This window comes from Triticum aestivum, chromosome 2A (genome assembly GCF_018294505.1).
Source record: "Triticum aestivum cultivar Chinese Spring chromosome 2A, IWGSC CS RefSeq v2.1, whole genome shotgun sequence".
NCBI classification, from domain to species: domain Eukaryota; kingdom Viridiplantae; phylum Streptophyta; class Magnoliopsida; order Poales; family Poaceae; genus Triticum; species Triticum aestivum.
The window spans coordinates 661,522,978-661,536,961 of NC_057797.1; positions in this window are offsets into that span (position 1 = coordinate 661,522,978).

Genomic DNA, 13,984 nt, shown 5'->3' on the forward strand with positions numbered 1-13,984 from the left:
CTCTCTATGTGCTTAAAGTTTTGAAGTTATGCTTGTTTTACCTCCCTATGCTAGTTGATTATTGTTCCCACAAGTTGTTTGCTCACAAAATCCCTATGCATAGGAAGTGGGTTAGGCTTAAATGTGCTAGCCATATTCTTAATGATGCTCTCTTTATGTTACAATTCTTATCTTTTATATGAGCATCATTGAAATCATCATGCCTAGTTAGAGGCGTTAAACGATAGCGCTTGTTGGGAGGAAACCCAATTTTATTTTAGTTCCTTCCTTTTTGTTCCTGTTTAGTAATAAATAATTCATCTAGCCTATGTTTAGATGTGGTTTTATGCTTTTAATTAGTATTTGTGCCAAGTAGAACCTTTGGGAAGACTTGGGGAAAGTCTTGTTGATCATGCTGTAAAAAACAGAAACTTTAGCGCTCACGAGAATTGCTGCCATTTTTATTGGAGAGTTATATTGAGCTAATTATTTTTGAAGATGATTAATAGATAAATTCCTCAGGTCCATAAATTTATTTTATAATTTTTGGTGTGCCAGAAGTTTGCGTTAGTTATAGATTACTACAGACTGTTCTGTTTTTGACAGATTCTGTTTTTCGTGTGTTGTTTGCTTATTTTAATGAGTCTATGGCTAGTAAAATAGTTTATAAACCATAGAGAAGTTTGAATACAGTAGGTTTAACACCAATATAAATAAAGAATGAGTTCATTACAGTACCTTGAAGTTGTGTTTTGTTTTCTTTCGCTAACGGAGCTCACGAGTTTTCTACTTTAAGTTTTGTGTTGTGAAGTTTTCAAGTTTTGGGTAAAGATTCGATGGACTATGGAATAAGGAGTGGCAAGAGCCTAAGCTTGGGGATTCCCAAGGCACCCCAAGATAATATTCAAGGACAACCAAAAATCCTACGCTTGGGGATGCCCCGGAAGGCATCCCCTCTTTCTTCTTCATTCATCGACAACTTTACTTGGAGCTATATTTTTAATTGCCACATGATATGTGTTTTGCTTGGAGCGTCATTTTATTTTATTTTGTTTTGCTTGCTGTTTGAATAAAATACCAAGATCTGAATTTATTAAATGTTAGAGAATCTTCACATAGTTGCATAATTATTCGACTACTCATTGATCTTCACTTATATCTTTCGGAGTAGTTTGTCATTTGCTCTAGTGCTTCACTTATATCTTTTTAGAGCACGATGGTGGTTTTATTTTATAGAAATAGATGAACTCTCATGCTTCACTTATATTATTTTGAGAGTGTTAAATAGCATGGTAATTTGCTTAAATAATCTCAATATGCTAGGCATCCAAAAATAGTAAAAAATTTCTTATGAGTGTTTTGAATACTAAGAGAAGTTTGATGCTCAATGATTGTTTTGAGATATGGAGGTAATAATATCAAAGTCGTGCTAGTTGAGTAGTTGTGAATTTGAGAAATACTTGTGTTGAAGTTTCCAAGTCCCGTAGCATGAACGTATGGTAAACGTTGTGTAACAAATTTGAAACATGAGGTTTTATTTGATTGTCTTCCTTATGAGTGGCGATCGGGGACGAGCGATGGTCTTTTCCTACCAATCTATCCCCCTAGGAGCATGCGCATAGTGCCGAGGTTTTTGATGACTTGTAGATTTTTGCAATAAGTATGTGAGTTCTTTATGACTAATGTTGAGTCCATGGATTATACGCACCCTCACCCTTCCATCATTGCTAGCCTCTCCGGTACCGTGCATTGCCCTTTCTCACATTGAGAGTTGGCGCAAACTTCGCCGGTGCATCCAAACCCCGTGATATGATACACTCTGTCACACATAAACCTCCTTATATCTTCCTCAAAACAGCCACCATACCTACCTATTATGGCATTTCCATAGCCATTCCGAGATATATTGCCATGCAACTTTCCACCATTCCGTTCTTTATGACACGCATCATCATTGTCATATTGCTTTGCATGATCATGTAGTTGACATCGTATTTGTGGCAAAGCCACCGTTCATAATTTTTCATACATGTCACACTTGATTCATCGCAATCCCGGTACACCGCCAGAGACATTCATATAGGGTCATACCTTGTTCTACTATCGAGTTGTAATCATTGAGTTGTAAATAAATAGAAGTGTGATGATCATCATTTTCTAGAGCATTGTCCCAAGTGAGGAAAAAAAGAGAAAGGCCATAAAAAGAGAAGACCCGAAAACAAGAGAAAGGCCATAAAAAAGAGTAGGCCAAAAATGAAAATGAGAGAAAAAGAGAGAAGGTACAATGCTATTATCCTTTGGCACACTTGTGCTTCAAAGTAGCACCATAATCCTCATGATAGAGAGTCTCTTGTTTTGTCACTTTCATATACTAGTGGGAATTTTTCATTATAGAACCTGGCTTGTATATTCCAACAATGGGCCTCCTCAAGTGCCCTAGGTCTTCGTGAGCAAGCAAGTTGGATGCACACCCACTTAGTTTCTTTTGTGGAGCTTTCATACATTTATAGCTCTAGTGCATCCGTTGCTTGGCAAGCCCAACTCCTTGCATTAACATCAATCGATGGGCATCTCCATAGCCCATTGATTAGCCTCGTTGATGTGAGACTATCTCCTTTTTGTCTTCTCCACATAACCCCATCATCATATTCTATTCCACCCATAGTGCTATACCCATGGCTCGTGCTCATGTATTGCGTGAAAGTTTATAGGTTTGAGATTACTAAAGTATGAAACAATTGCTTGGCTTGTCATCGGGGTTGTGCATGATGAGAGCATTCTTGTGTGACGAAAATGGAGCATGGCTAAACTATATGATTTTGTAGGGATGAACTTTCTTTGGCCATGTTATTTTGAGAAGACATAATTGCTTAGTTAGTATGCTTGAAGTATTATCATTTTTATGTCAATATGAACTTTTGTCTTGAATCTTTCGGATCTGAATATTCATACCACAATTAACAAGAATTACATTGAAATTATGCCAAGTAGCACTCCACATCAAAAATTCTGTTTTTATCATTTACCTACTCGAGGACGAGCAGGAATTAAGCTTGGGGATGCTTGATACGTCTCCAACGTATCTATAATTTTTGATTGCTCCATGCTATGGTATCTACTGTTTTGGGCAATATTGGGCTTTATTATCCACTTTTATATTATTTTTGGGACTAACCTATTAACCAGAGGCCCAGCCCAGAATTGCTGTTTTTTCGCCTATTTCAGTGTTTCGAAGAAAAGGAATATCAAATGGAATCGAAACGGAACAAAATCAACTGGAGAAGTTATTTTTGGAAGGAAAGCTACCGGATGGACTTGGACCCCATGTCAGGAGCCAAGGGAGGTGCTCACGAGGGTGGGGGCACCCCCCCCTAGGGTGCGCCCCCTGCCTCGTGAGCCCCCCGAAGCTCCACCGATGTACTTCCTGCACCCATATATACCTATGTATCCTAAAACTTCCAGAGCAGACAATAGATCGGGAGTTCCGCCGCCAGAAGCCTCCGTAGCCACCGAAAGCCAATTTAGACCTGTTCCGGCACCCTGTCGGAGGGGGAATCCTTCTCCGGTGGCCATCTTCATCATCCCGGTGCTCTCCATGACAAGGAGGGTGTAGTTCTCCCTTGGGGCTGAGGGTATGTACCAGTAGCTATGTGTTTGATCTCTCTCTCATGTTCTTGATTTGGCACGATCTTGATGTATCGCGAGCTTTGCTATTATAGTTGCATCTTATGTTTCTCCTCCCCCTCTTCTCTCTTGTAATGAATTGAGTTTCCCCTTTGGACTTATCTCATCGGATTGAGTCTTTAAAGATTTGAGAACACTTGATGTATGTCTTGCTGTGCATATCTGTGGTGACAGCGGGATATCACGTGATTTACTTGATGTATGTTTTGGTGATCAACTTGCGGGTTCCGCCCATGAACCTATGCATAGGGGTTGGCACACGTTTTCGTCGTGATTCTCCGGTACAAACTTTGGGGCACTCTTTGAGGTTCTATGTGTTGGTTGAATAGATGAATCTGAGATTGTGTGATGCATATCGTATAATCATGCCCACGGATACTTGAGGTGACATTGGAGTATCTAGGTGACATTAGGGTTTTGGTTGATTTGTGTCTTAAGGTGTTATTCTAGTATGAACTCTAGGGCTGTTTGTGACACTTATAGGAATAGCCCAATGGATTGATTGGAAAGAATAACTTTGAGGTGGTTTCGTACCCTACCATAATCTCTTCGTTCGTTCTCCGCTATTAGTGACTTTGGAGTGACTCTTTGTTGCATGTTGAGGGATAGTTGTGTGATCCAATTATGTTATTATTGTTTAGGGAACTTGCTCTAGCGAAAGTATGAACCCTAGGCCTTGTTTCAACGCATTGCAATACCGTTTACGCTCACTTTCATCACTTGCTACCTTGCTGTTTTTATGATTTCATATTACAAAAACCTTTATCTACCATCCATATACCACCTGTATCACCATCTCTTCACCGAACTAGTGCACCTCTACAATTTACCATTGTATTGGGTGTGATGGGGACACAAGAGACTCTTTGTTATTTGGTTGCAGGGTTGCTTGAGAGAGACCATCTTCATCCTACACCTCCTACGGATTGATAAACCTTAGGTCATCCACTTGAGGGAAATTTGCTACTGTCCTACAAACCTCTACACTTGGAGGCCCAACAACGTCTACAAGAAGAAGGTTGTGTAGTAGACATCAGAGGACAAATCTTCATCGCATTCTGGTAAGCTGTCTACCCTAGCCAAGTATCTTATCTCACCTTCTTGTGGTGGATTGAATGCATCTAGTCTAGGATCGCTGAGGAAACATCATAGGTAGGGTAGAGAGATTATCCCCTCTTACTCTATTTTTCCTATAAGTGCAATTACATGTCATGATGAGAACAAATCATGCCATGCTGATGGTAGGATTGATAATGCTAGTTCTCCTAATCTGGGAGAAATTGGAAACTATCATTTGGTCCCTGAATAACATGGGGATTTGAGTAGTAAAATAGTTATGCGCAAACTGCAACTAGACTCATCTCCTAGGATTTCTCCAATTGATTTAGATTCGGTTGGTATGGTTGAAATCTCCAATTCCTAGCATATTTTGCCAATAGAAGAGGGGAAAGACTGGATTTTGACGAGATGAGTTAGAAAACTTTCTAGGCCCACTTTCGATAAAAAGGTGGACCTGGGATGCGCTAGTAGAGTGGAAAAGCCCACTAAGCTGGTGATGGAGAGAAGGAATATTCATTCATCCAATGGGAGTGTTCTTTCTTTCTCCGATTTAGGATTCCTCTCCACCAAAGAGACGGTGTCTCTCATGGATGGAAACCAAGGGAGGGGTGGAAAGAGAGGAACGGGAAGAGCTGGAACTTTCAATATCAACACAAAGAAGGAGGAAACATCGGTGGGGGTTCATATAGAGATCCATATAATTCCAATGGAGGAGGATTTAGAGATCCATATAATAAAAAATAGAGGCAAGGAAGTCGAGGTTCATATAGCAGCTATTGATGAGGGTTGTGGGGTGAGAATTAGGACCAAAATGCACGTATCGAATCGGCAATGGTGTAGACAGATCAGAGAAGTCGGATTCAAGGTGGGGGTTAATTCGGTGGTACTGTGCTTTCGAATTAACAAGGTTCTGGGTAGGGGTCTAAGTTTCACAATAGGGGGTTACGATAGAAAACTAAATACATGTCAACCAAGTAAATTTGGATGTGCGGCAACAATGGGCCAATCAGTTGATTCGTGGAAGTCAAGTTGGAGGGGCTAGTAGTCAGATGTTTCATTAGTTATTGCCCTAGCTGTAGCTGCTTGGCTTAGGTCGTATGCCAATTATATTGCATAATTCTGTCCAAGTCCTGGTATGATGCCTACTTAGGGTGGGGAGGATACAATAGGCAAGATACTAGTAACTTGATAAACAATAGTGATGGTAACTCTTAGTTTGTGATGGTGAGTGGAACTAGATTCATCAACCAGGTGGACACCTAGAGTAAGCAAATATTTAAGGGGGGGTACTAATGGTGGTGTTGGTGGATAGTGGCTAAATATGATGGATATGTTCCTACAGGCTTAGGATGTCTACTGGTACAGAATACTAAGAGAGTTTTTCTATGGAGGACACTAACCTCATTGCAGTTATTGAGGTTTCTTCAGGATACTTGAATGAGACCATTCTCATACCTGGCTTCAATAACATGTTCAGTTAGAATTGGCATTGGAGAGCCAAACCAAAAAGGCAGAACACTTTCACTATGCGATTCTTAACTAAAGTAAAGTTGGTTGAGCTTACCAAACTCAAGAAATTTGACTTGTTTCATACCAGAGTTTCCGTTCAGGTCTTGATTGGAACTTTTGAGAGTCAAGATATCAAAAATCTATACATTGTCTCGTTAAATGTGAAAAAATGCCATACATGCATGTCTTTGGAATGTGTGAATTCAATATATCTCTTGGTCGAGTGCTTAAAGTTGACAAGGACTCTATTAGCATTTAGCAATATATTTGTGAGAGTTAAGTTGGATGTGAAAGATCTAAAAAAGGTTCCTCCTTATATTGAGATAACCACCAAGGAGCAATGGATTTTTTGTATTACTTTTGAGGTAGAAGTGGTGGTGGAACAAGGTTGGTTCTGGTAATTGTAAAAGAACGGGGGCATAACATAATCAGGATGAATATAGATGGTGGAAGTGATGAGTTCAGAGAAAATAAGAAAATAAAGGACTAGAGACACAACGAATTAATTGGGGGAGTTTATCTTTAGCACAATATGATAAGTTAAAAGAGAAAGGTGGTAGTGATATGGAAGTAGATGCTACCAATGCGGAGAAGAATGCTGATTTGGAAAAGGAAATGGTTGATGCCCCGTTTGAGACTAATAATGTTTTGAACGTTTAGCTAAAAGTGATGGAAGAATATAATGTCAGACAAGCAGGAAGAATTGCTTTGGATGATTTTGTTTAACAAAGACTGAAGCTGAAAGGAAAACCCTTCAAGTTGAAATGCTGAAACAAGGCAAGATGCCGCAAAATCTACAATGCATGATGGCTTAAAAATTCTGACAGTAAAAAGACGAAGAATCCACCAGTCACGAAAGTGGAGGATTTCGACAAACTAGAGGATGATAATGAATATTCCTTACTAGATCCACTTGATTATGAGCCTACTTAACATGAGCGTGAGCTTCTAGCTTCACATGATTCCTTTAAGAATACAATCAGAAGAATTAATCGCATCTCTAATTTTAGTGCCAATCTTATTGAGGAAATTTGCGGGACTTGAAACAGGTCCTAGAAGATGTTACATGGTCAAATACAGGGAAGATGTTAGAGTGGAAGACATGGCTAAGGAGAATGCTGCTTGAAATGATGAGTATGGTAACACATCTATCCCTGACACATCGTCGAGGGTTCCATGATTGCTATCTTCTTCAAACTTATGGTGGCACTATCATACATATCTGTGTGCCCTGCCAATTGGTTTTGGCTGATCCGCTGGAATGGGGGTCTACGGGAATGATCACACCAATGTGGATGTTATGCAAATTTATCTTGGTACTCTCTCGTATATAGGCAAGCCAATTTCCGGTGGAACCAACCCTATCCTATGAAATAGAGGGCAACAAAGGAATTACGAAATGGAATAATTAAGAATATTCAGAACATATTTACATGATCAAATTCCATGCCTGGCCTACTCATCAAACAAAATTAGAGTGTTGCGCCACCCTTTGGATGCAACACTCCCATATTTTTATTATCAATGCATGTGTCATAGGCACATGAGTGTTGAATCATGGTTGCAAGAGTGTAAAAATGGTAAAAATAGTGGCACTAGAGGGAGTGATCAAGGGGGTACAAGGCTGAAGACAAAAGTAGTGACGATGCAAGGAAGGGGTGCAAAACAGAGGAAGAAGGTGGCGGTTTCGCAAATAATGCATCTGATTTTCGTACTTTGCACCTTTACGGAAATAACATGCTCTGTTGTAGATTTATATTGAAGAGACTACCATAATAAAGTTCATAAAACAATTAAAATGAAACAAAATGTAAAACAAACTAAAAACATATCAACATCCTACTTAGTAGTTCTTTGAACATCATAGAAATAAAGTTGCATGTAATTATCAACACCTCCAACACATGGCTGGATAAAACGTATTAAGTATCACAGGGATCGTATCATCATCCATCAATACATCATTTCATCAGAGGTGGACGAAGGAGGAGAATACTCTTGAAATATATGGTTATGTTGTTCTCAATCAAGGGTAATCCGTTCTTGTCGAGTTTTCTAAAATAGATAGAGAGGGGAAGGAAGGGGATAAAGGGAGAGAGTGGGACAGGGAGATGACCTGTGGCGGCTCACACATGTCATATATTTGGCTTAGAGGAGTGCCTGATCAAAGTGTGTACGGTTTACCAACTTGACATCATGTCTGGCGACGATGGTACTTGCACAAATCGATGGTGGGTTTGAGGAGCGATGTTAGATCTAAGTTGTTAAAGTGGATCTTGAGTAGCAGGTGTAGATTACATAAGTATCTAAAGAGCGAGTAGAAGGTGGGCTACAGAAAATATTCACCATGTGCGTTCCACACTTTGGATGCCGCACTCCGTATTTTTATTATAAGGCCATCTATCATAGAAACATGAGTGCTCAATATTGTGTTACGAGAGTAAAAGAATACTAATGGTGGTAATAAAAAGAGATTGATTGAAGGGGTATAATGGTTGAAGGCATGGCGGTGTGAGGCAGTGGTGCAAAATAGAGGAAGAAGATGGGGGTTTGCATATAATGCATTTGATTTTCTAAATTAGTACTCTTGAGAGCAAAAATTCCGGTCTAGTGGGCCTTGCTGTAAAATTATATTGAAGCAACTACCTTAAAAAATTACAACAATCAAAACATGAATGAAATTGAAAATGCATCAACATCCTACTTAGTAATTATTGAACACAATAGGGACACAAAGCTGCAACATAGTATCAACACCTACATCATATGGGCGTACAAAGCATAATAAGTAGCGCATCAGGATTGTATGATCAACCATCAATACTCTGCAACATTGGACAGAGTGAGGGAGGAGAAATTCTTGAAATACATGTTTATGTTCTTATAATTTAGGGTTACTGGTTCCTATTGAGTTTTCTAAACAAGATAAAGAAGGGGGAAGGAAGAAAAGAAATGGAGAGATAGGGATGGGGTTCTGAAGTTCGGTCCCCTCACACATTAGGCATTACTGAGTGCCTAATCAAGGAGCGATGATTTTCCAACTTAACATCATCTTTGGTGAAAATGGTACTAGGAGCCTACAGTGGTTGGCCTGAGGAGCAATGGCAGATATGAGGGGGTGATTGCATATCTCGAGGACCAACAATTGATAGGATCTAAGAATAGAGTGGAAGGTGGGTCTATGGAAAAGCTTGGTCATGCATGTTCCACCCTTTGGATGCAATACTCCTAGATTTTTATTATCGTGCCATGTGTCATAGACACATCATTGCTAAATCATGGGTTGTAGAGTAAAATAACAATGGCACTAGAGGGATAGTGATCGAGGGGGTCTAAGGCCTAAAGACGAAAGCAATGGTGGTGCCAGGAAGGGGTGCAAAGCATAGGAAGAAGATGGGGGGTCTCGCAAATAACACATTTGATTTTCTTAATGAGTACTTTACATGGTAAACATTAAACCATTTCAGAAATAATGGGGTCTGCCATCAAATTATTGAAGAAACTACAGTAGTTAAATTCTTACAACAATCATAATGAAGTGAAAAGTAAACCAAACCAAAAACACATCATCATCATCATCATACTTATTAGTTAATAGAACATGAGGGAAACAAAGTTTCTACATATTGTCGACACCTAAAACACATGGGCGTAAAAAACATAATAAGCATCGGATCAAGATCATACAATCAGCCATCAATATGCCACGTTATCGAAGGGGTGGGAGGAGAAAACTCCATAAATATACAATTATGTTTTTCTAAATTGTGGGTTACCGGTTCATGTCGTTTTTATAAAAAAGATAAAGAGAGTAGAAGAAATGAAGAGAGGGTGATGGGGAGCTGGTGCACGACAGGCTCACAAATACCGTACATGGGCTTAGATGAGCACCTAGTCAAAGAGTGGCGGTTTTCCAACTTGAAATCATCCTTGGAGATGACAGTACTAGCAGACATCGATGGTGCTTCTAAGGAGTGATGGTATATTTAAGGGGTGGCAATGGATCTCGAGGAGTAGTGTCGTATTTCAGGAGGATCAAAAGAGATAGTGGAAGGTGGGGCTACCAAAAATCATGGTCATGAGTGTGCCACCTTTTGGATGCAACACTCCTAGATTCGAATTATCAGGCCATGTGTCATAGACATAGGGGTGTTGAATCCTTAGTTGCTAGAGAAAAAAACATAATATATAACATGGGGATATAAAGGCTAAATACGAAGCCACATCGATGCAAGGAGGGGGTCGAACTGGAGAGAGAAGATGGGGGTTTCACACATAATGCATTTGATGTTCTTAATGAGCACTTTACATGGCAAACATTAAAATTTTCCAAAAATGGCAGGCTCTGCCATTGAATTATATTGAAGAAACTACCATAATAAAAGTCTTACAACAGTCAAAATGAAACAAAATGTAAACCAAATTGAAAACGCATCATCATCCTATTTAGAACATGAGGAAAATAAAGTTACAAACATATTATCACCTACAACACATGGGTCTATAAAACATATTGCACATCACATTTGGGTTGCATCATCAGCCATCAATCTACCACGTTCTCGAAAGGGGCGGGGAAGAAGAAAACTCCTGAAATATATGGTCGTGTTTTTCTAAATTGGGAAGTGTCGATTCCTGTCGAGTTTTCTAAAGAAGATGAAGGAGAGAGGAAGGAAGAGAGAGAGAGAGAGAGGGACAATGAGATGATCTACGGCGGGCTTCCACATATCGTACATTGGGCATAGAGGAGTGCCTGATCAAAGAATCATGACATCATCTCTAGCAATGACAGTACTAGTAGACATTGGTGGAGGGTTTTAGGAGCGATGGTAAATCTAAGGGCTGACAGTAGATCTCGAGGGGTGGCGGTGGTTTTCAAGAGGGTCTAAATATAGAGTCGAAGGTGGGGCTCTGAAAAATCTTGTTCATTCGTGTGCCACACTTTGGATGCAACACTCCCATATTTTATTATTATGTCATGTGTCATAGACACATGGGTGTTAAATCCCGGGTTGCCAGAATAAAAAAGATACCAACAATGGCACTAGAGAGAGAGTGATTGAGGGGATATAAGGGCTGAAGATGGAAGTCATGGTCGGGCGAGGTAGGGGTGACAAGCAGAGGAAGAAGATGGGGTTTCACATGTAATGCATTTGATTTTCTTAAATAGAAAATTAGAGGGCAAACATTGAACCATTTTGGAACTAATGGGCTTGGTCGTCAAATTATATTGAAGAAACTACATCATAAAATTATTACAACAATCAGAAAAAAATAAAAAGTGACCCAAATTGAAAATTACCATCATCCTACTTAGGAAAGCTGCATCATATAATAAACACATATGACAATTGGGCATATAAAAACACATTAAGTATCACATCGGGATCGTATCGTCACTCATCAATACGTTGTGTCATCAAAGGGGTGAGGTAGGAGAAAAATCTTGAAACATTATTATGTTCTTATAAATTGAGGGTTAACAATTCCTATTTGTTTTTTTCTAAAATAGATAAAAGGAGATGGGATGGAAGGGAGAAAAAGGAGAGAGAGGGACGGGAAGCTGACGAGCAGCAGGCTCGCACATTGGGTTTAGAGGAGGACCTCATCAAAGAGTGACAGTTTTCCAACTTGACATCTATCTCTCGCGACGATGGTACTAGTAGACATAGGTGGTGTGCATGAGGAGAAATGGTAGATCAAAGGGGTGGTAGTGGATCTCGGGGGGCAGTGGCGGATTTCAGGCAGATCTAAAGAGAGATTGGAAGATGGAGCTGCGAAATTTTTTGGTCATGCATGTGCAACCCTTTGCATGCAACACTCCTAGATTTTAATTATTAGGCCATGTGTCATACACACATGGATCTTGTATTCTGGGTTGCCAAAGTAAAAATGATAATAATAGCGTCACTAGAGATAGAGTGGTCGAGGGGGTATAAGGGTTGTAGGTGGAAGCCACGACGGTGTGAAAAGGGGTACAAAGCAAGGAAAGAATATGGAGGTTTCGCACAAGATGAATTTGATTTTTTTAATGAGCACTTTGAAGGTCAAACATTAAACCTTTTTGGAAATAATGGGCTCTGTTATTCTATTGTATTATATAAACAACGGTTAGAAAATTCTTACAACAATAAAAGCAAAGCAAAAGCAAAACAATTTGAAAAAACATCATCATCCTAGTTAGTAGTTACTAGAACACTAGGGAAACACAACTGCAACATAAATCAACACCTACAACACATGGGCGTATAAAACATATTAAGCATCACATAGAGATTGCATCATCACTATAAATACATCGCATCATCGGAGGGGCGATGGATTAGAAAACTCTTCAAGCACATATTTATGTTCTTATAAATTGAGGCTTAATGGTCCCTGTCGAGTTTTCTGAAAAGATAATGGAGAGGGGGAGGAAGGGAACAAACCGAGAGAGGGGAACCGGGAAATGACCTTTGGTGGGCTCGCACTTGTCATACATTGGGCTTAGACGAGCACCTGGTCAATGAGTGGAGGTTCACTAGCTTGAAATCATTGATGGCAATGACGGTACTAGCAGGCAACAGTGCTGGGTCTGATGAGTGATGGTTGATCTAAGAGGTGACAGTTGATCTCAGGAAGCAATGATGTATTTCAGGATGATCTAAAGAGAGAATGGAAGGTGGGGCTATGGAATATCTTCAGCATGCGTGCGCCACCCTTTGGATGTAGCACTCCCTAATTTTTATTATCAGGCTATGTGTCATAGGCACATGGGTGTTGAATTTTACGTTACCAGAGTAAAAAAAGATAATAACAATGACACTAGGGGAGAGTGGTCGAGGGGCTATAAGGGATGAAAATGAAAGTCGCGGCGGTGCGATGAAGACATTCATGGCGGAGGAAGAAGACGGGAGTTTTGCACTTAATGCATTTGATTTTCTCAGTGAGCACTTTACATGACAAACATTAAATCTTCCCCAAAATACTGGGTTTAGTCTTTGAATTGTATTAAAGTCTCTACCATAGTAAATTTTTTGCAACAATCAAAATAGAAGAAAATGTAAACCAAATTTAAAACACATCATAATCCTACTTAGTAGTTCTTAGAACACAAGGGAAACACAAGTGCAACATATAATTAACACCTAAAACACATATGCGTATAAAATATATTAAGCGTCACATTGAGATTGTACCATCATCATCAATACTCCGCACCATCAGAGGGGCTATGGAGGAGAAAATATTTAAATATATGGTTTTGTTCTTATAAATTGATGGTTGCTTGTTCATGTCGATTTTTCTAAAAAGATAACGGAGAGGGGAAGGAGGGGAGAGAGAGAAGAGGGAGAGAGAGAGATGACCCGCGGCATGCTCGCACATGCGTACATTTGGCTTAGATGAGCACCCTATCAAAGAGTGGCAGTTTGCCAGCTTGAAATCGTCTCTCATGATGGTGGTACTAGCATTTCAAGAGGATCTAAAATGAGAGTGGAAGGTGGGGTTACAGAAAATCTTGGTGAAGATTATGCCACCCTTTGGATACTTCACTCCCAAGTTTTTTATTATCAGTCCATATGTCATAGGTGTTGAATCATGGCTTTCCAACGTAAAAAAATAGTTAATAACAACAGCACTAGAGGGAGAGTGATCGAGGGGGTATAAAGGCTAAAGGCGAAAGACATGGCGATGAGAGGAAGGGGTGCGAAGTGGAGGAAGAAGATGGGGTTTTGACAGACAAACAGTAAATCACTCTAGAAATAGCGGACTC